Here is a 24,231-nt window from a genome sequence, read left to right as displayed (position 1 = left end):
TGTTCAAGACAAATGTGTAGGTATCAAATCCACTTAATATTGTCGAAGATTATATGTAGAAATACTCATTCGTTTCAAAGTTATTGAAGATTTTTACATTTTTGCACCAACTTCAACTACGTATAACAAAGAAAGGTGCAAACCACAATGCACGAACAGGCCCTTTTTCACAGTCTAAACTATGCACAATTAAGGTAAGAAGGTTTGGTGCGTAGCACTCTGGAACTCTATGAATAGGGTAAGCTTAATTTATTATGTTTTTTACCTTTTCCATACAAAAATAAGCAAAAACATTTTTTTCGATTTTTTCTGTAAAATTTAGTAATTAATAACATCCTTCTGTAAGCATTAAATTCATTATGACATGTCTATTTGAGCATATATCAGTTTGGGATCTCTAATGATATTAAAAACTTCACATTTTTGCTCCCACGTTTATAAAATCTGAAATATTCAGGTATAAGTGACATACCTCAACTCTGGTCACGACCATTTGATGTTGATCTTCGCAGTAGATTTTCTCAAACCAATCGTTCTCGAACGATATCGATCCATGCATAAATTCGGTTCAGTAGCAAAGCTTGTCCACAAATTATAGCAGTAAAATGCTTTTAAATAGTTTAATAGAAGGAGGGGTTCTCTTCGGGATTCAATAAAATAGAATGGTTTAATCCTAATGTCTTTACAGAAGCAGAAGGTCCACAAGGGAAAACCCTTTTTTGCGATGACCCACCCTAAGGGCAGTAAACTTAGGAGGAAATGGTAAAAAGAAAACTGTAAACTAATTTACATGCCGGTCGAAGGATTTGACCAGGGAAACGTTCGACGTTGAAGTTGTCGATAAACCAACGGTCACATGTGATCTAATTTGATTTTTCTTTTTAGTACGTTCGTCGGTTTCACGATGAGAACCGTGAATGGGAAATCATTTCAAAACATATAAATTGGATCCCAAGCCCTAAAGCCGGCAGTTTTTCGCTTAGGATGCTGTTCTCCTTTCGGGGTGGGAGTAAAATTCGACAACGTTGTATTTGGATGCTTTTAGCGCCGTACCTAATTGGCCATTATCGTGGTTCCACCCACAGCTGCAGCGTTTCGTATTCTATTTTCGGAACGTCTGTCGCTGTCAGTTTTTATTACAATTTGATAATCTTTAACGCCGCTATAATGATATGATAACGAGTGCCACAGTATTGCATTCACTAACCTCTCAAAATTGTATCAGAGATTTGGGAGCACCAGCGTTGGGTTACATAAAATAAATAAAGAAATACTGGCGATCTTATTTTTCCAGCAGATTCTTGTTTTTATATTCAATTGCCTACACAATATTTAAAAATATGTTCGTGAATTCTGACGTTTCAGGATACATTTTTACCTTTCTCTTATAGAAAGGCTATGCAATCTCATTCGAGTTTGGCAAATGTCTGTGTGTAGGTGACCAACAAGCATATCGGTTACTCGGAGATGACCGAACCGATATTATCAAACTTAGTTCCATGGAAGGTATAACGTTTCCATATGCTGCTATTGAATTTCATTTAATTCCGGTTCCGGAGTTACGGGTTGAAGAGTACGGTCACGCATAAGCTTCTCATATAAATCAAAATCTTCAAGTTATCTAGACGACGAAGAACTTCATAAAATGTGTAATAAGTTGCTAGGATTTATAGCTTCAGCTCACTGATACCCATTTGACCATTTTCGATACCTTCGGCGGATGCGAAAGCTTTGGGAAAGTGATTAAGTTCCCGAATTGAATTCACTTGTGCTACACAGAAATGTCAGAAAATACTAATTGACATACAAAATGTAATTTTATTACAGAATATAATTCAAAATATCATTTTAAATCAGAACTTCTTTAACAAAAATCTTCAAAAATGAGATAGTTTTCTAGATATTTAGAGCTTTGCTCCAACAAAACAATTATGCCCTTTTTAAAAGTTATTCGCGTTACCCCATCATAAAATATCAACAATCTAATGTTTAGCATACCAAGACATTGAACATATTATTTGGTCTTGCACTGAACATCGTGAAGCCAGATCCCAATTAAAAGATTTCTCACGAGCCCGAAGAAAACCACCCTATGTTCCTGTTCGTCATATCCTCGCTTTACGAGATCTTACATACATGAACCATATTTATCATTTCCTAAAAACAATAAATGTTCAAATATAATTGTCCCCGCTATATTCCTAGTTTTCCATTTCTTGCTACCCACAATCAATTCCTTGCAATTGGTTAAGTTACATCAAATAATATAAAGAAAGAAAAGAAAATAAACAAAGACTGCAGAAAAACTATCAATAGGTTTACAATGTAATTCAAGAAAATAAAGCATAAATAAAAATGTTTCAAATGATGATTATTCTGAGTGTTAGTATTATACTACGTTCACACTACGAGTTAAAACGTGTTTAACGCTATCTTGATGATGTTTTTCTTGTTGCTAATTATTATAACGTGTTTTAACTCTGTAGTGTGAATGTAGTATTAGGAAGCGATTTTATATTATAACGTGATAGTCTTAAGAACTGTTGTAACATAATATGTAAAAAAGAAACCCCGGGGTAAAAAGCTTCTCAAATGCGGTGTCAAATAAACGTTTTATGAGAATTAAAATCCAATGTTTATCGTTTTAAAGACCTAAAAAAATTGCAGTGTAATTGGACCATGGAGAAGCTTTCAACAAAAAAGTTTTCTTAACAACTTTTGACATAGTTTTATAATTATCATACTATTTGCAGTCAAAAATACAATTTTCTTTTAGAATGTGATTCTTAATGCCATTTTAAATCAAAATGCTCATAACAATTTTTTTCTGAAATCTAGTTTATAAAAATAAGATCCACCCTAAATATTGTGTAAAAAAAGAAACATATATAATCTGTAAGAGATGATTTTTCTTTGATTTTTCATTTCCCTTTCATTCCCCCCAGTTACATTACACCATTTTGAGTTACACTTCACACATATACCCAATTCCTTTCGCCGGCCCTGTCCCGTTCAAAATATTTTTAAGCCAAAATAGTTTTTTCTCAGTGGCATCGCCCTATCAACCAGCTCCTTTGCAGTTACACGAAAGCAATTCACGTTTATACTGTTTCATTTATAACAGGTTATTTTGCTCGTAATACGTTAGCGCACTATAGTGCTGCCTTTTTTTGGATGAATTATTATAATGCTTCACTATTGTGAATATGTCATCCCTGTTATGTGACACTGCATTACTGTCATGCAACAAACCTGCTTGCTCACCAAATTTCTTCCAGGGCTATTATGTGATCAAGAAATAGAATCAGCATTTAGTTGTAAATCTGGAATGTACACAATTGATGATTTTTATGTAGCTGAATTTATTCGGAGATACGAAAGAAATATTGTCGTATATTATCGTTTGAAGTAAATGAAATTTATATGTTTTGGCGAAATACTTTTCATCTTCGCTTTAAAATACCCACGATCCCTGTCAATGGATTCCAAACCTGCAAGTTTGAAATTAAAATTACATGCATTGCTTCGTTACAATGCAGCGCAGATAAAAGAGCTTATTCATGTTTTTGTCACCTACGAAATTTCCTGTTCGTTGTTTGCTTCAGTGTCTTCCTTCAGAAGTTTATCCGCAGAAACCGGAGGGCAATCAAAAGTACAATCAAAAGCGAAAGTCTGTTCGCCTGTCTGCTTGCCCCTTTGTCGGTCGTGTGATTGGCTGCTCCACTAGCACAAATCTGCTGGAACACGTGTTAGGACAACGACGGCAACATGGCTTGGAGTTGTGTGCGAACCGAACTTACACCGAGGATGGTTGTTGGCACAGAATGGCAATGGACGTGATAAACGGGAAAATCTTTCATTGTCTGGGATAATATCTTCGACCTCAATCCGGTAAACTGTCATAATGTATTTTTGTGATTTTCTTCATGTCAAATTATTCTATTTTAATAAATAGAATTTTCTAGGTGTTTTAAAGTTTAGTATTGGGTGTTGTGTTGTTTGAAGGTTTACGCTTATTTGAAGGGTTTGTATCATTGCGGAGTGGACAGATTAATGTATTCAGCTTTATAGGGCTGAGAGTTATCGCAAAACGTAATCACTCCAGATCTACGGAAATCGAATATTTTATCTACATATTGATTGGCATCCATCAATGCTATTCCTTTTGTACCCATCTCAATAAGACGGCCACAGCTTGTCGGTCATTGCTTATATCCTTGTATAGTGTAGATGTCCTTTCCTAATACTGGATAGCTGTTCGGTAGAAGATAATAATCATAACAGTAACGTTTTATTCGAACTCTTACTTCCATTTACTGTTCGGTGGCATTAGAACTTATACTGTCGATCGAATGGATGGTATTGAATGGAGTAGAGTGACAACATAAAAACCAATAGGGGAGAAACTGGCACATTTAACTGTACCCGAATGTGTTGTAGATCCTTTGATCTGACTTGTAAAAATGATACTGATTTTATGTGCATATGTTATCCACTAAAGATAAGCAAGGTGTCGTTTTATTAAATATTTATGTTTACAACACCGTTTCCAAATCTTATATGCAATTTCTTTCCGATATTGTATTGGGCCAGAAGTAAAAGACCATACACGAATGGGTAGCTTTTTTCGCTAATTTTCGATCACTCCTCCTTTGTCAAAATCTGATAAAGTCTGACGAAAGGGATGGCCCTGTACTACTGATCTCGCACGTTTGTTGCATTGTATTTATCAAATTGTACCTTTGTTTACTACTAAAATCACAATTATTGCTTCGACTCGCGATTATCAAGTGCTGCCATCTTTTCATACATGTAATTTTGGAGAAAATTGTATGATGTATCGCCGACAAAGATTTGACGGTTTAGCGAGCTGGTTTACAAGCAGTTAGGTTAGATGTTTTCTTTATTTAAATGTAAAGGATCGGTGAACTGTAAAAATGGATAACATAAGGAATGTCATGCAATGCGTTATTAGGATATCAGGATAAATTTTATTATTTGATACCTCAATCTCATTTTATTCTTTCTTCCTTTCATTCAAAAAACGTCCTTTTAATGTCCAACAAACTCTATTCAGTTTTGAATCATGCGGGGTTATTGAAAAGTGGGTAACGATAAAGTTGTGTAAACATTTACTGTCGATTTAAAGACAATTTGAATATTGGAACCTTGGTACCTCTTTCTCTCACGCTTCTTTCGTTACCTCTTTCTTTCTCATCATTTTTATTATTTGTTCAGTTTTTGCAACTTATTACCTTTTTGTTTGCTTTTGAAAGAAATTAACTCAATTATTACAAAATTTCTACCTATTTAATACTAACATTAAAACTTACCTTAATCTGGCAAATTCATATTTCGAATTGTTAGTATATTGCAGAGGCAGAGTACTACTCACCAAATTTTGTGTAAGGGACGATCCATAAATGACGTAGCATTTTTTGAGTGATTTTTAACACCCCCTCCTCCATTTTAGCATTTCGTCACAAACCTAAATACCCCTGGAAATTACGTAGCTTGGCGGTAATTCTCTCCCCCCCCCTTGTCCCGCAATTTTTTTTTTAAATATTAAAAACGATGTTAGTTATTCCCCTTAGCATGACATGACCTCCTACCTCCCTGTCGTCGCACATCATCACAAAATACAAAACTCCCCCTCCCCCATATAATGCTACGTCATTTATGGATGATCCCTAATATTGCTGTAATTTATTGCCCAGGGGATCATAGGAGGCCAATTCATTTACCTAACTAGTTCTCGTGCAGCGGAGGGAGGGGCAGATTTGGGATCGTCTCTAAGATCTTGTATTGTATACACTGGAGCCTCACTCTATCGATCCTGTCGCAACTCCTCCATGCTTAATAGTTGTCAGGTTATTTTTTTATTTTTAGACTACTGTCTGATTCTTCAGACTCAGTTTAGATGTTCTACATATCAGTGTGTTAAAAGCGGGTTATTTTTTGCATTTTTAGATGATTTTGTTAACATGACATCTGAAGATCTGATGTCTGTCTTAGGTCAAACCGAGGCAAACCACTTTGTCGGACCAGTAGACGAGGTCGTCGCCAAACCGGATTTTGCAGTTGTCAAACAAAACAAGTTTTCGTTATCTCGAATGCGGAAACTGAATGACCTGAGTTTTCTCCGTATTGATATAAATTTTCCAGCTCGTGAAATATTGTGTTAGAGAATCCAGTCCTCTCTTCAATTTCTACTACCGAGCGTTGATGGTATGACCCTTGTACAGGTTTGTTGAATCATCAGCGAATTGTAAACGGATTCCACCTTCTGTGAGAGGTGGGACGCCGTGATTCAAGTTTTTCTGAAAGAACATGTGGCAGAGACACCTGAAAAGCTGCATCCAAAAACCTGACATCTACGATAGACCGTTTAGCTTCAATGAATTTTTCAGTATTTGTCGTCAGATGATACTGAACAGCTCCAGGCATCGTTGAACAATGGGAAATTTTGACGATGGCTACATTCTAAAATCGTGAAAGTATTGACGAAGCCTTGATTCAGGGTGATGAATGTGGGTCGGGATTTCATTCATGAAATGTCCCGGCTTATGTCCAACCACTGTAGGTTGGATGCACATCTGCGAAGTATTGGACTTACAGAGAGTAGTCTGTGTGATTGTGACGACATCGAGCATGTTGTCTGGGTCACAGCTAAAGGATCCCAGTTCGAAATATCCTGGCAAGTCGCGACCTTTCCTATATATCTACATTTTTATTTAAACGATGAATATCTAGTCCCTCTCTTCTGTCTATCGTTCTCAGAAACCTGTATTTGTGGAACCAACCTGTACCAGAGTGCAATCATGTAACCACTTTCGCCGTCACCACTACGTCGCGCAGAGGAGTAACTAGAACAAATTCTTGGCCAAAAACCAAAATATTTTTTTTCGATTTTTTTGTTTCGTTATATTTTTTTTACATACCTAAGAACCTACTGTATAACGTGGCAAAACTAGGAGTATATCAAAAATTGTTAAAGAATTTTAGCATGTATGCCCAATGGTGATATTTTAAGGGATATTTTAATCGTTTTCGTTATATATTCCGTAAAATCGCTTTCTAGTGATGATGATTGTATTAAGTAAGACAGTATTATTACAAACCTAGCTCAACACAACCGTTTGTTTAACTTCAGCTTAAAACTAACTAAAAAAAGTCGACTTGCTGTGTATTGCACCAACTTTAAAAAATACCTTTTTTTGAACATTTTATTCCAAATTTGAATGATAAAAAAGTTACATTATACGGCTAGATCCGGCAAAGTTGCTGAAGCAGTATTACAAAACAAGATTTCAGCTATACAAAAAATATTCGAACTGTTCCGATCTTGTCCGATCCACCAATCCCAAGCGATTTGAAAATATTGAAATTTTTACTAATTTGAGGTAACCTAAATGCTGTAGGGGCAAATATTATCTTTGCCGAAATGTATCTCTATGAAAATATGCACAGGCGCCCCTTTTCGTCTCCCTTTCCCACTGATCAAATGTTTATGCCACTGGAAAAACATATGTATTCACAAAGGTCACCTAGAAATTACTAGTATTCGAAAGGATATAGAAAATTGGTCTCTGCACTGGTAGGTGGGTAGATGCCAAATTGTTCCAAAAACTAGTAATTGTCTATTTTTAGTCCATATTAAGGCATAATAACAACAATTGCAGCAGCAAATAATTTTGGCCAGGATTCGACCCCAATTACTCCTCTGTGCGTCGGTACTACCTATATTTACAACCGTTGCGACCTGATGGTCTGAGCACGTTTGGAGGATTCCTTGCGGGTCCAAAGTGTACCAGCAGTCGACCCGGTTTATGATGTCAAGGAAACCCGAAGCTGTAATTAATGACGCTTATCTTCCGTTTGCCCTCATGTTGCAAGTTTGAGTTCCCTCTCCCCTTTCGTCACTGCCTGCCTTCTCTCCCCTGCTCCTGATACGATAGCTGCCATAGGTTAGTTAATACCTCCGCTCCAAAACGAGATTGAATTTTTCTAGTTCTAATACATCTTGTTTAAAACTTGAACTCATACTCATAAAAAGTATATCTTTTGGCGACTTCGTTTCCCCACTTAATGAAAATCTATTGTTCCCCTTCTCGTAAATAGAACTGTATTCCTAGTTTTAAGATAGCTGTAAAGATTTTCCTCTTAGATCTAACATTAATTTTTTTTCGAAATCGTAATTTCCTAGTTTTGATGAATTGATTGATTGATTATGTATTGTCTTCGACCAAAAATATTACATCATACAGACTAAAAAACTATAATTCAACTATAAACTAACTATTTTTGATTTGAAAGACTCTTTACTTATATTAAAATCAAAAAGTGGATAAACGTTGTTGTAAAGTTGGCAGCAAACATCCAGTGGATTATCCTGGTCGTATAGGGTACGATGTGTTGAGTGCCGGAAAAAAATCATTTCTCCGGAAAGATCTTCCTGGAACGTTGAAGTCAAGCTTTGCTTAGAGCGCAGGGGAATCGATGTTGTCTGTAAGTAAGTCGAAGATGAAGAGCCGTTGCAGAAAGATTCGCCCTTTTCGCAGCGTAGGGAGATTGATGAGAGCGCAGCGTTCGTCGTATGGAGGTAGTTGTAATCGATTTCGCCAGGGAAGCCGACGAAGGGTAAACCTGGTGAAGTTCTTCTGTACCCGTTCAAGACGATTAATGTGGACAGTGTGATGCGGGGCCCAAACGGTAACTCCATATTCCAGAATACTGCGTACCAGTGCGATATATAGAGATTTTCGGGAGTAAAGATCAGTTAAATCAGTGGGTGTTGTTTGCTGTGCGCTTGATGAGTCCAAGTACAACGTAGGATTGAGCTATGACAGAAGAAACATGTTCGGTGAGACGTAGTTTACAGTCGAGAGTGATACCTAGATCCTTGACCGATGCGATTCGTTCTACAGGACCAGAACACATCAAGTATTCGAAAACAATGGGCGATTGTAATCGTGCGAAAGTGATTATACTGCATTTTGTGAATGTTCACTCTCGTGCCGTTTCTGTCATTCCAATCCATACCCCTTTCGAGGTTAATTTGCAAAGCGCAACAGTCAACCATAGGTTTTATAATACGGTACATTTTCAAATCAACTGCATACATGACTTTAGTCGACGACAATTCACTGCAGAGGTCGTTTACGAAGAGTATAGAAAGAAGAGGTCCAAGATGACTTCCTAGTTTTAAGGTATTTGAAATGTAAAAAACTACAAGGGGCAGCCCTATGGGGTTGCACAAACTGTAGACGTAGGACTATACTACTTAATGTAAAATATTTATTTTCTTAGTACTTAGTGTGTGGGAAAAAACACCCGGACCGGTGAAGAAAAATCAAATTTTAGACAATATAATCACATCTCATGTATAGAACAAGCTTTCTAGTTGCTCTCAAACAGATCCTAAAAGTTCAAACACCCATGGATAACCCCAAGTTTGTAGATGTGTTTCGATGCCACAGGATTGTGAAATGGTTAATATTACGTCATGAAAATTCAATTCTTCCGTGACAATTTTTTTGCTTGCAAAATGCCCTGTGTGTATGCAAAGCTCATAATTTGTTGGGATATTAGCATTGATCGGAAAATGCTTTCGAACGCGGCGCATTGCATACATACAGGACATTTTGCAGGTCACCAGAATCTGTTCATTTTACCCACTCGCTATCAATCAAAATACGCTGTGTTACAAGCGTTACGTTCAGAGCCCAGCTCGACCGGAATGACATTTGCTGCGCTCTCTTTGTTTACTTGGCTGATCAGCTGTTCTTTAGAAAGCCTGTGAACAGCTGTTCAGCCAAGTATACAAAGTGCGCACCAAATGTCATTCCGGTCGATTAGGGGCTCGGAAAGTACCGCTATGTAACGCACCGTGTACTGGTTCATACTGCTGTGATATGCATAACAGTCCCACCTGCATAGGAAATCCATAGACAACTAGTATCACCACGACACTATTAGCGCGTTTCACCAAAATTCCACGCGGCCTTTCCCGATTGAAAGGAACGGCCGCGCTTAGCCCATCTGTCATAATATCGTGATTTTGCATAGCGAAGGGCTGAATGATTTTGTTCCAAAAAACAGCCCTGCGTTATGCAACACTTTGTGCAGGTTGATTATACCAGTTGCAAGTGGGGCCAAATTCACCAAGTTCCGTAAAATTCCTTTTAAATTACAGAATTGATAAAATTGCTTAGATGAGCTAAATCAATTAATCAAATCCTGTTTTAAAAACTGTCCTTGCGTTTAAACCAAAATGGGAAGCTTATTACTACCACTACATTACTTAATTTCAAGCGAAAATAGCAAATACATGTGCTAGTTAAACCAAAAATTTACTGGCAACATTGCAGCGGCATTTAGGAAGCAGTTGGAGCGGTCGCCTGTTGGACGACACAGGGTAGCGTCCCTCCACAGCCAGTGTAACGGACTTCTAGCTCAGCTACGCTGGCTGTAAAAAACACAGCGCAGTGATCTGCTTCGCCAGCCGTTCAACAGGGAACTGAGCGTGTCTGGCCAAGTCCGTTCTTTAAATAGTCGATGATGACGTCATTCATAGAAGCGTTGCGCGCTAGGTACACCAATCCGTCGTACAGGGCTTGGGAAGCGCTATCTTCTGTGTATTAATGCGCGATATTTTGACAAGGTTGTATATTATTTAATTTTTTAATGCTATGATATCAAAAATTCTTGGGTTTATCTATTGGAATCTATTCTTAGACGTATTTCGGGGCGAATTGGGCAAAAAATTTGAAAATTTATCGTGAGATGGCTGAATTATATGCGTTTAAAATTGGACCACTTTTCGTTACATACCATTTTTGTAGAATTTGCAGAGTGCACCCCCATATCGAAAACAAAGACGTAGTCCTACGTCAAAAAACCTTTCTCGTTTGTCCAAACTACGATTCCATGGTTGGTTATGTTCAATACAATGGTGGAAATGTATATTACATATTCTGTACGATTTGCACATACATAGAATGGATCGACAGCCATGATCTTGAGATACTATGTGTCGATACTGAAACATCGCTTGAAACCAGCGGCGGATCAAGGAGAAGATCCGGATGCCGGACCCTGCCGAAAATTTTCAACTTGTAAAGAAATTTTGAACTAGTTTTAATTTTAAAGTAGCAACCCCTCACTGCATATTTCTATCTAAGCCTATATGTCAAAAAATTATTGTTAGGTTGATTAGGTTTTTAGAGTGATTGCATAACCTTTCTATATGAGAAAGGCAAAATGTGCTAAAGTCCAAAGAAGTCAATCTTCGCAAAAAATTTTTTTTCGAGATCGCATCAAATCTCAACGTTTCATGCATTTTAAAGTCATTTGGCATCAAAATTGCAAATTCGATTTTGAAATTTCGCTTACTCCTCCCTTTTAGAATTTTTCATTCCAGTTTTTATGGAAATTCGCTGTGTGGTCGCACTCTTCAACCCGTAACTCCGGAACCGGAAGTCCAATCAATAAAAAGTTCAATAGCAGCCGATGGGAAGGTTGTACCTTTCATTTGAGAGTAAGTTTGTGCAAATCGGTCCAACCATCTCAGAGAAACAGAGGTGACATTTTTTCCACATACACACATACACACACCGACATTTTCCGATCTTGACGAACTGAGTCGAATGGCATATGACATTCGGGCCGGGATTAGGTTGATGATTTTAGAGTGATTGCATAACCTTTCTATATGAGAAAGGCAGCTAACGCAAATGTGCCTATCAAATAAACCAACTAATAAAATAACAAGAAAATCACAGAAATATTGGAATGTGGCAAACGAGAACATAGAATTGGATGCAACAAATATGACCATAAATCTATTCAGTGATTCAAAATAGTCACAATCGGGAATGATGACATTTTGCCAATGACATCGCATTTTCCTCCCACTCAAGGATATTTTTATAAGCTAAATTTGACCTCTATCACTTAGTTGATAACTTTTTCTAACTGTCCTCCGACGATTTTACGATGAAACTTTGTGCAGCATTTCACACCAACAAAAATGGCTACAATCGGAACACTCCCCAATTCAACCTATGGGTAAGTCTTGAAACCCTAGCTATGAGTTGTGATTTCCCCGCAGTTAGATAAAAAACTCCCTTCAGCGCGATTTACCTAAATTCAACTTGTTCAACAGTACCGCAAATTGAGTAAAAAAAAAACTAAGTTGTGGCTAGTTTCCCGTATGCGTGCACTCCCTACAGGCTGTCTGGTTCCTCGCTATTTATTTCTGCGGCAAGGTATTTCAACTGTAGTAAGCAGATTTCGTCCTACCGTTTTGCTGTGCTACCGTCTACGAGAACGATAACAGTTGGCAAGTGACAGTGCATACCTACCAGCAGCTACACGAGCATCAGCAGTAGCACAGTTTTTTTTATGGTCAAATAAACTTTAGCACCTGCGATCCATGATATGCTCTGCACAGCACGAGATAAACAAAATATATCCCTAATTTCGTACCGTGATTTACCAGGGTGTACGACCTATTTTCTGGTCATTCGAGTGGGCATTAGATTCGGTATTTTTAATTGCAACAAATCATTGTTATAACGTTTATATTATAAACGAATTAGAAGTATGGTAGAGAATGCTAAAAAAATGGGGCACCCGATTCGAAGTTTAGAGTATTTAACGTTGTTTTGTTATTGTACTGTTTTTTGAAGATGAAGTAATAATGTTGATCCAATTTTTTCGTAAATCGTCGATTATAGGTCGAGTGCAATGGTGCAGTACATAGGGGCAAAATATGCAATTAACTCTAGCACTGCGGTAACATCAAATTGTTCTCGTCATCCTGTGCGTATTTGAATTTATCTCGTGTCTACAACCAAGGATTCCTAAATGTGGAGGGACGAATAGCTAAAAGCTAAACTACCGAGCTGGGGTAACTGGCCAATTGTTAATTTTCACTTTCGCTGTTTTTAAACACTAGTATTTTTCAAGCAAGTATCATTATTACGTGAATTTACTATATCCTAGGAATAATGCAAAAATTTGACTACAAAATAAAACGACTTTCGTTTATGATACTCCGAGAATTCGAAGAATTAGGGGCACTATTGAGACGAATAAGAAATCATATACCCTACATGCTGACTGTATGCTTTGCCCCTTCCGGGATGGCAATCTGCATAAATGGGAATGAAATTAGCGAGAGACTCAAATTTGCCGAGGTGTTTTTGGATGCTATCTTTCCGTTGGTTGGTTGTTGGAAAAGTTTGCGAATCAAACTGATGACTTTTTGTTGTGCCCTGCACAGTGGCTGGAAAATGTAAACATGTATTGAAAGGAGGAAAGAAAAATGGAAATTTTTAATCAAAATTTCCACCCGCACTTCCCGAGGGGACAACACGTTGGTCCATAGCTTAACGATTTGCTTACTAGTTGGTTAGGCGAGGTAAAATACGAGATCGTAAAATTGGATAAAGAGCTTTTGTAGCACACATACATTCGGGCTTTGTATCATGTTGAAATTGAAAGGATATACAACAGGCTGCCCTATATATTTACGGCACAAGAGCAACTAGAGAAGCTATATAAGCAGAGAGCACGTATGGTATCTGCAGTGTTGGCCTTTTATGTTGTTAATAAAACAGATGTCCTATCATGTGTACACCGTTAGCATTTAACTATGCCATAACATGAACTAGATTTTAACATAATCATTTTTCTTAACTGAGCAGTAAAAGTTTAAATCACGATTGTTTGGCATTCAAAATACAGTAAAATGCCTATAGTTTAGATTCCGAAATTTGGATGCACAACTTTCGACGATTTAAAATATTTAATTATTATTTTCCATTTTGTATTTTATGTTGATTTATGTGGGGAGATAAAACTGAATCATTTTCCGAAACATTTGGCTCTCTCGGATATGATTTGGTGGAGGAGTTTTAGGTGATTTTAGGAGATCACATATTTTTTAATGAAAACAAACAACGCATTACAATACGAGCTTTGATATTTAAGGAGACAAACATGTTCTCTTTATGATTCATAGTGTTTTACGAAAATTTCATTATGTTATCGACTAATTTTCGCGGTCGTTCTTTAAATCACATTTAGTTATGAAGAAGGTTCGATAAGCACACGTTTATTTACGACGCAGAAAGGGAAGTTTCATGCCGATTTCCTCAACGGATAATGGACTCGTCACATTAATCTGTCTTCTGCATTATGTTCAAATTTGAGATGGGTGTAACAAATTCTAATAACTGAAACATGCCCATAATTAGGAGAAAAACGATTTAATTGGAATTTTCTTACATATGAATTAAGCTTCAAAAATACAAAATCTAAAAGCACAGTTTCCCGGAATTTTGATTAGTCATTTAAATATCCCTTCCCTGAAAGGTCAAAACGTCAGACCCAATTTGAAAAGATTCTGCAACATCACCTCGCACTTCAACAAGCCTTAGTTTGGTAGATTACATAAATCGTGGTTTACCGCAAAAAAAAAAACGAACTAATGACGTATAAGTACACTACTAAATGTAAAATATATTGGTTAAATGTCTTTTCATTTGATGGTATATCAGTAACGAATTATATTTTCTCGTATTATTTTTTTTCGAGTTTTACCAGAGCTTATTTGTGTTTATGGAATTTTATGAATATTTTTATGACCTTAAAAGGGATTTCTTTTATGATGTCTCTGAAAAGAGCTGTTTTCGCTAGAAAGGAATGTCAGTACGAAAGTATCCTAAAGTCGCTGTATCATCGGTGGCTTTGAAATTAAGGTAATGATCAATATAATTTTTGTACTTGTAGTAACCTTATTAGAGCAATAATAAGAACAAGGGTGATTGTACGAATAATGCGTAGTAACCCTTTTAGCTGAGGCGGAAGTCATTCGTTCGGTGACACTCGCAGGGACTATACAATTCATGTAGTGTAGCACTATAAAGCAAAGCTAGCTAATCCGCTTTCAAACTTACCTTGAGTGTTTTACACCTTTTCAAGGTTTTGAAATTTGTTTCTTCCCTTGTGTGTACGCATTAACCGTTATTCGACCAGCAGAGTAGTAGAAGTGTTTCTTTTCATGCGAGCTGCCTGTATACCATTATACAATTTAAGTATTGCTTTTTTATTTATGTTTATTATTCTTGTATCACGTACCATCCTGTGCTGGGCTATGATTTCTCCTGACTATGATTCGCTCAAGGTGATGTGGATGTCGAAATAAAATCAACTCCCAGGCTAAAATTTTACCCATCCTCCTCAACCGGGCCCCACAAGATATTCTTCCGGGTCAAAGACAAAACGTGTTTGAATTTATGTACAGATTTCTCGAGTTCTGACTGAACGATATTCGACTGTAACGGAATTCTCGAAAATTCTCTCCGATAAGCTTCGGGTGGAGGTAAATAGTTTGCAGTAGGCAAATGATATTGCTGGATACTGGCCTTTTACGAAGGAGTACAGAGTATATGCACCAGCTAATCGGGTTGAAATTGACAAGGTCGTCTCCGATTCGAGTTTGCGCGAATCTGCTGACACATTAGGTTGGGCGTCTTAAAGACCCCATGCTTCAGGCAGTGAAGATAGTGAACTGCAAACTTTTGCATTCAGCTTCAGTCGCAGCTGACGGAAAAAGGGTATATGTCAACTCAGATTCCTATCCAGTGATCTTCGCCGGTTCTGCTCTACCCAACTACCTAATAAATGTGACTATTACCTTTTTGACAAGGTTCGTCTACCTGTTTCCCTTCTTATGCCCCGGGTCATGAACTGAACTAAATTCAAACAATTGGGACACACAGTCTCTCATTGCAGCATTAAGGTTCGATGTGGGAAATGTGTCGATTTCGTGATATGTCCGGGTATACAAACAGTGCCAGGAGCAACTGAAGCGTTCCCTTCAGGGACGCTCTAGGCAATCTTTTGCAGAAATGCTAATGAGAGCTACATCATCGGTCTCTACGAATGTATACCAACCTGTCTACTGACGAATGCAACTCTGATGAACCCCAGGAGGGAACATCTTCTTATATGCCTAAAAGCAGTAGAAAAAAGAGGAACGTTTACTTTCTGAAGCTTCGTTCCTCCAAAAATAACTAATAGAAAAAGTACTGGTGCAAAACCGAAGCAAGTAGCTCTGGTCTCAGAAACTGAAGGATGGAGTACCAAAGTTCGGAATAAGCAGTTCCCTGCATTTCCTGGAACATCAAAACTCCAAAATGTTCCCATTATTCAGTTTTTTCCCGCAGTAAATTCTTGATGACTGCTAAATAACCCCTCCGTTCAGCGATTGTTTCGATAGCTAATTCATCGAACGAGGCCATGGATATGATTAGTGTACTACAGTGGATGTGGAGAAACATTATCCCGAAAATCGTTTCTTTTAAAATTTTGATAAATAGTTTGAAGTTCCATGCATTTGTATTATGCAAAACATGGCTTGCTTCTGAAATAGACCTCAACTTCCACGATTTTAATATTAGTCGCTTGTATCGGGAAGACTCTTGCGAAGTACTTTTTGAAATCAAAAAGTGCTATTCTTTCAACTTTCGGATCAACCTCTCTTGGACTCCAGGCGTCTCCGTTGTCAAACTAGAATTAAAGAATTTGCATTGCTTCCATCTATATTCGTTCGGTGACACTTTGCATTGCTTTCATCTACATTCCCCCTAAAGCCTCAGTTGGTCACCGACGGTTGGTGATATTGCGAAACTCCTCCTCGTGCCGAAGCTAGTTTTAGATGATTTTAAATCCCATGGTACGGTCTTCATGGTGATAATCAATTTACCTCACTCCATAAACCTTGTGACAACTTTAATATGACCAGTTTGAACACGGATTCCACCTCCAGCGCCCCGGAGTGCCTTAATCTTGTCCCTTTGCTCGACATAAGATTGTATGATTACCCCTGCGACATCGACCATCGGCCAATCTTTATTAGTATTGCTAACGGCTCTGAGCCACCGAATACAATCTATGTTTCGTATGACGTCACACGATATTGAGCGGAGGAGTTACACGTCCGCGATATCCGGCAAAATATAACCCGGACAAGAAGTTCCTTCGGAGAAAGACTTGACTGGTTTGATTAACGACACCGCAATTTAATCTCTGATCAAACGCTTACAAGTTGCGGAAGAGTTCTTAGTTGCATACGCGGAGAAGGCCTCCGCTTATGAGACCTTCCGGCATAAAGAGTTACCCGTTAACAATCAACAGTACGCGACGGTAGAAACGCGAATGAAGATTTTAATGATAGCCTAGAAACGTAGTTACTGGCGCCGGATCGATAACAGATTGATGAGAGAAATATAGATGAGCCCTCTTTGGACCATGACCCGGCGTATGCGAAACCGGAAAAGAGCGTAGAATATAATGCGACCGAACCCCTTTTTTCGATGGTGGAGTTCTCACTTGGGGTCTTATCATGTAACAATAAAGCCCCAGGACCATATAGAATCCAATCCAACTTGTTGAAGAATCTGCCAGACTCCGTCAAATGATGCTCGTTGAATTTATTTAATAAGTTTTTTGAGTGTAAGATTGTCTCATATGATTGGAGGCAAGTGAGTATCATAGCTTTCCAAACCAGGAAAGGTCCAAGGTCTCCGACCACAACTCGTATCGACCGATTGCATTGCTGAACTGTGTTCAGAAACTGTTCGAAAAAATGATGCTATTCCGCCTCGACAATTAATTTGCAGTAAATGGCTTAATGTCAGATACACATTGTGGCTTCAGCAAAGGAAAGGGATAAACGATTGTCTTGCGTTGCACTCAACAGAAATTCAAATGGCCTTTGCTAGCAAAGAACAGGTGGCATCAGTTTTTCTTGGATATCGAGGGGGTTTTTGATTAGGCTTTTATCAACATTCATTCTGAAAAGCTGCACCAGCATGGTTTTCACCGATTTTAACCCTTTCATGCTCAACTCGTTTCTAGCGTATTTGGGGCGAAAAACTATTTTTCATTGTAAATAGTAGGGCCAAGAGACCTGTAAAACCTTCTGCATAATGATAGGTGCTTCCTTCACAGTGTGAAAAGCTGCTCGATTTTTACCTTGCGATGCTCAATATTTGCAATAATCCAACTGGGTGCGAAACGTAGCAGAAAACAGTCTAAATTGAAGTCGAACTCATGACTTTATAAAGTTAGGATTTGTACCCTTTACGCAGCGATTTAGTATAAGCATAAGCTTAAGGGATCGGATTATTGGAAAAAAAATGTCAGAATAACACGATGACCTACTGTGTGCAACCTATATGGATTCCTGCATGCTGATCAATACCGACACCGGCAACGTCCGAATGCAGACCATCTGGAGGAAAGAAAGAATGTTAGTTCGATACTTGTTGCTGCTAGTCACCGATAAATCCTCACAGCGCGCTGCAGCGGCGTAGTACCTTGGGAAGGGATATAGGGATAAAATTGGAAATTAGATGGCTCAAGTAAACCGGAGCTATATGGTTCATGGTATCTGGAGCTAAATGGATCACTGAGACGAAGGCTAAAATAGCTCACGAAAACGCTAGCTAACCAGCTCACAGGAACCATAGATAAAGGCCTTGCGGTAATTTACCGCTGGGTAATATCCGAATGGAGCACGGGGAAAAATGGCTCAAGTACGTACCTATATACAGCGTAATATATGGAGAGGATGATGGAAAGCAAGAGGATTGTCGGGAACTAAATGAATGAAAGGTCGAGCTATTTCGTGGGTCAAGCGATCAAGGGACTTCGGAAAACTCGTAAGCAAAAGGCTTCGTGATCGCCCAAATCAACGGCGGCGTCTTCATATGCATCTGCCTCGCACCTACAACGTGGATAGTGGAGCAGTTCATTCTAATGTTGGAACAGTTAACCGATCAGTAGCCATTGGTGGTGACTTCAATGCCTAGGCAGTAGAGTGTAGGATGTATCCTTCAGTAAGTTTCAGTGAAGTTAGACTTACGATTGTACAATGAAGGTTCTGTTAGCACATTTTGGAGAGACGGGAGGGAGTCTATCATCGTCCAAATGTGGCTCTGAAAGCTGGCATCCTGGTATATCCGGACACGTTCAGGATGGTGCTGCAGAAATGTTTAGATGATGGCAACTTCTCCGAAATGTGGTACTGGTGATGCTGTTAAAACCGGGGATGTTACCGGGCAATCTCACCTCGTTTAGGCCTATATGTCTGCGGGATACACTCAGAAAACTCGGAACTCTAACCGGCGACCGGTTAAGCTTCAACAGCCATGTCGACTACGCCTGTAAAAGGATGGCGAAGGCAACGAATAAGGTAGCGATTATTATGCCAAACGTCGACACCCGAGAAGCAGCCCGAGACGTCTGCTAGCTAATGTTTCGTCATCGGTACTGGGGTTCAGGCGGGGGTGCAACTCTGAAAACCAAGCGCAGCCGCGAAAAGCTGCGAGCAAGACGTTCCGACTGACAGCCGTACGAGTCGCGAACGCAAACAGAACAATACCGTCGGAGACAGTATGCGTTTTCGCGGGATGATTTCCATCTGCATCATCCTGGCGGAGGATGTCGAGGGCCATAATCGGAAAAACACCAGAAACGGGAGGAAGATGGTGGTGAGAATCGATAAGATGGCCAGGTGGCAGCAAGAACGAGACTATACGGAGAAAGGAAGGTGGACCTACCGACTCATCCCAAACCTGGCGACGTGGTTCAATAGATAGCATGTATAGATGAACTTTCACCTGACTCAGTTCCTGTCGGTCCTCGGCTGCTTCAGGAAGTACGTTCATTGGTTCGGGCACGCAACGTTACCGGTGTGCCCAGAGTGTGAAAACGTCGAAGAGACACTGGAGCACATGGTAATCGAATGTCCGAGGTTCGAAGCGATACACAAGGAGATACTTGCACACTTCAACCCGGATAATGTCGTTTACAAAATGACAAAAGACATAAACACGAGGTACGCGGTCAACAGAGTGTTGACACAGATCCTGATCACCTTATCGTGCAAATGGCGTGATGAGCAGCGAGCAACGGTTACGGGAGAGCAATCACCGTCGGGAAACTCCACCGGAGTGGGCTTGATCAAGTCGAGGAGACTGTGAAAGAGCACCGGATGCGGACCACGGTATCCTATTGGTCGCCTGAGAGGAATACAGCGAAATTAAAAGAAATCGGTATCGGGGGAACTTTCTAGCCGGGGAACACTCCGTCGGCGTAGGCTAGATTCACTGCCGGGGAATAGACTAAGTAGACCGCAACGAGAAACAACCAGTCGCGGGTCGTCTAGGGAACCAGCGACCCGGACGCCCTGGTCCACCGGAATCACCGAGCTGACCTCGGCACTTTGGCTCGGTTTCGGGAGATATTCTCTTGCCGCGGAATTCTCCGTCGGAGAAGGGTAGGTCCATCATCGGGGACTAGACCGAGTAGTTCGCGAACAAGTCGGGAGCTGAACGGCTCATCAAGGAAGTGGTGCTAAATGGTACGAGAGGAGAATCAAAGGCCTTAAAGTAGTTGCGGTGCTAAAAGGCAGTGGACAGGGAATCAAAGAGTTCAAGAAATTTTGGTTGAATGGCACAAGGGAGCCAAGGAGCTCAGTGAATTGGACAATCTGTAGTTTGTTACATTCTGAAATGGTCTATGGATGTTCGAAATCTGGTGGTGTGTCGAGCAGTGGCGCTCTAACTCTATTGAGCGAAATAACTACAAAGTAATTGGACTAGCTTGGACACTATGCACGTAATATAGCCCCTCTCCGTATGCTATAAGGTAATGAAGGGGAGGAACCAGGTTTCTCGGCAAGAGTAGTTGTTTTGATGGGCCGTGGTGGCTTCTCAAACCCATTCCCAGAGCTGGTAGTTTTTCAGGGTCATTTTGAAGATTTTTTTCTGCTCTATAGCAAAGCACACAAAGAAATTTGCCGTATTCGACGAGCTGAATCGAATAGTGATCTATTTTCAGAGCAATTGCAAGAACTTTCTTTTGAGAAAGGCGGAAATAATATATTGATTAAATATCATTCTGGACAAAGGATAGTCTTTCGATCGTGCTATATTCCAGATTTTTCGGCAAAATGTAGAACTGAAATACAACAAATTATGGTAGAACTGTTTGAGGAATCCGAAACTGATAGTATTTTGAATTAAACATGGCATTACCAATAAAAAAAGTTATAGCCCATTTTCAACCCCTCCCAATGCCCTTTCAGAAAAATTCAACAAAATTAAATTCCATGAAGTGAAACCAAAGTTAGAGAGATTCGGAGCACTATTCAATGGTCATTTTACACCATTTTCCGTTGAAGCACTAAGATGATATTTGACCAAAGTCCATCCCACATATGCATAAACAAACGCTGAAGGTGTGCAATCCGCCCAAATCATCATCACAACGCAACGATCAACTTTGCCGAAGCTATTCTAATTTAAAGTCATGTGTTGCCTTTCTTTTTTGCACATGCTGAAAATGGGACATTTTCTAAAATATCATTGATCTTCATATTTAAACAACTTAGTCCGATATGAGATTCTGCCATATGACCCATGGTTGGAAAGTCGATTTGCATTAACGTTACTACGAATTCATTACCTTGTATATGAAAGCAATCGTGATCAACCTCCGACTCATCGTGCTAAGTTTTTCAGTATCCGTACTTGCAAATAAGGCAGATATAATTTCAATCTTACGGAAGCGCTTTCCCTAGGATTATAAATGGATTTAATGATTTTTCACCTAAGCTGCGGCGAACTGGAATCATAAACTTGATTTAGTTGCACCGTGCTATTGAGATAAAAATAGATAACCGGAAATGGCTTTTCCTTCTGGTGGATTACTATTGGTTCTATTCGTATTTTCAGCTCCGCTCGAAAACATCCTTGGCTGAGCGTGTTGTATTCATCCCCTCTTCCTTGGTAGGATTCTGGAAGCCGGTGTACCATTTTTGAAACGCGATATTTTTGTCTTTGCTGGCATTGAAGCCACGTAGCTTGTTTGTGGCCCGCGAAAACCCTAGTGTATTAAAACGAGAACTCCACCGGTGCACTAGAAGAGGAAGAACAGTCGGGAAGTTTAAAAATTGATCCAGGATAAGAATACGAATAAAGTGAGATGATAGTAATCTCTTGGCGACGGTTCATGGTTTTGCACACGAATTTCCAATTTTAGTTCGTTTAGGGACAGTTGTCACTTTAGTCACATGGCACTGAGCAAATTAAAGCTGACAAACAAGTGCTTCCGTATTTTACGAGAATTTCGGGAGACAATTTTAATGCATTGCTATTCAAAACTGAACGGACGTACACACTTCAATGTGATTTTTGTCTTCAAAGTGGCGAAATCCTTTAACTGACATCCCTAATATAAGATTATTGTGGTTGGTGGTATTAAAATTGACACCGTGTTTCGTCATTTTGGTACGATTTTGACAAGAGATATTTCGCCTCTGGATTAAACTATCCAAACATCATAGAAAAAGTCCAATAAATAAATATCAACACCTGTTAATGAGCTTCGTATTTCTTTTCTTTTTTCAGATACATTATGTACATTTCCTAGGATAATCATAAACAGGTAATTATCCGGAATGTTTATAGGACAATCTTGTGTAATCGTTTGGTGTATATTTTTTTCGATAGAAAATCTTTTAAATAGCTCTGAGATTATTCGGTTGTTTCAAATGCAAAATGAGCTTTAAAATAAATTTGATTATATAGCTTCCCCGCCGACAACTGTCTGTTGCGGACTTCTTGTCTATCACGTTCCATTCACTATACATTTCACACTTCGCATTTCCATTCCTGCAATTTTTCTGTTTATCGTCTGTATACGTATACCTATATATTAACGGTAGAACCTTGAGACGGTTATCCAGATGAAGTGTTGTTGTTTGTTATGCAATGCAAAATTTATTCAAATTTAAATTCATAACTTTTCTACGAAGATTCTCTTTTCCGCCAACTTCAGGCACCGCTTCTGTTGGCAAACAGGCCTGATGGGAAACTGAAGGTATTCGTTCAGAGTTTCGCTACGGCGCGTTTTCCGGTGTCCATCAACATCGGCCGGAAGCTAAAACTGAGAAAGGTGGGGTTCAACGTGATTTATTGTTGTTATTATTCATATTAGCTACTCCTTGGACAAGAACAAGTTGATAATGAAAGTTTGCTAGATTTTCACCCGGTAATCAAATTACCCGTGTATTGAATGAATTTTCTTATTGGTGCGAGTAATGAGAATACAGCAAAATACTGTACGGTCGGTAGGAACAAATTCTAAGAAGAAAATTTACTTTCTCTTCGTGTGCGAATATTATATGCATATATTGTGATGCGATCGGTTGATTATCAGGCCGGAAGATTCATCTTGGAACAATGTCTTTCTTCACGAGTTTAATTCAAAAGCATTACAAAACTATTGTATCATTGAGTTTAAATTACAATAATAAATAAATTATAAAATGGTAGATTGTCTATTACAAATGTATTTTTCTCTAAATATAAAGGAGTCTAACATTTGCCTGATCCCCCGGATTCCATTTGAATGTACTACTTCGGGGGGAGGCTGTGCTCACGCACTTCAATAGATTCCAGGTCTAGTTGGTCGTACTAATTCGCTGGTCTCATGACTGCCATATCAGTCCTGCACGGGATGATATTGTTCATGCGCTCTTCTCTGCGTTGACCAATTGGATGCCATGGTCGATCATGAGATTCCGGTTGGTGCGTGGATTCCGGTTCACTGGTACCCCGACGACCCTATACTGGTGTTTTGTCGTGATCGGTGGTGGAGCTAGCCTCGACGGAGAGTTCCCGACGAAATAATGACTCCCGCAACTACTGACAGACGCGTTATTCTAGCTTAGAGGCAGTCCGACAGAATGCCGATGTCTGTCCGGCGATTCTGGGTCGAGGATTGCGTCCAGTTCCAGAGATTGACCGAGATTGGTGCCTCGACGATTCAAGCCGGTGATTCGCTACGGATTACTCGGAATAGTCCCCGAAGGAGGATCTTTCCCACTCCGACGAAGAGTTCCCCGGCAGCGGAAGGTCTTCCGAAACAGATGTTACCCGGGCATATGCCAAGGTCGGTCTTGCGATTCTGGGTGTAGGGTGGATTTCCAGTTCACATGCGCACCGACGACCTTTTGCCGGTGCTACTTTACGATCTACTCGAGCTAAACCCGGCGATGGGCCTAGCCTACTCCGACGTAGAAATTTTCCGACTTCGATACCGTTATCTCGATGCAGGTCGGTTGGCTGCCAAGGTCAGTCCTGCAAT

The 24,231-nt window shown here is 39.4% G+C and overlaps 1 protein-coding gene across 13 annotated transcripts in view; it reads left to right on the top strand.

The window, feature by feature from the left end:
- Window positions 1-24,231, top strand: part of LOC131684476 (uncharacterized) — a 231,462-nt gene that overhangs the window by 51,354 nt on the left and 155,877 nt on the right. For 3 of the 13 annotated variants that reach the window (XM_058967394.1, XM_058967397.1, XM_058967390.1), the window contains one exon: window positions 22,491-22,527. The exons of the other annotated variants lie outside the window; for them this stretch is intronic. The gene's annotated coding sequence lies outside the window, so the exon portion shown is untranslated. The remainder of the gene's footprint in view (window positions 1-22,490; window positions 22,528-24,231) is intronic. 13 annotated transcript variants of the gene reach the window in all.

This window comes from Topomyia yanbarensis, chromosome 2 (assembly GCF_030247195.1).
Source record: "Topomyia yanbarensis strain Yona2022 chromosome 2, ASM3024719v1, whole genome shotgun sequence".
Classification (NCBI taxonomy): domain Eukaryota; kingdom Metazoa; phylum Arthropoda; class Insecta; order Diptera; family Culicidae; genus Topomyia; species Topomyia yanbarensis.
The sequence above is the reverse complement of the archived record's forward strand: the minus strand, read 5'-3'. Positions and strand labels throughout refer to the sequence as shown.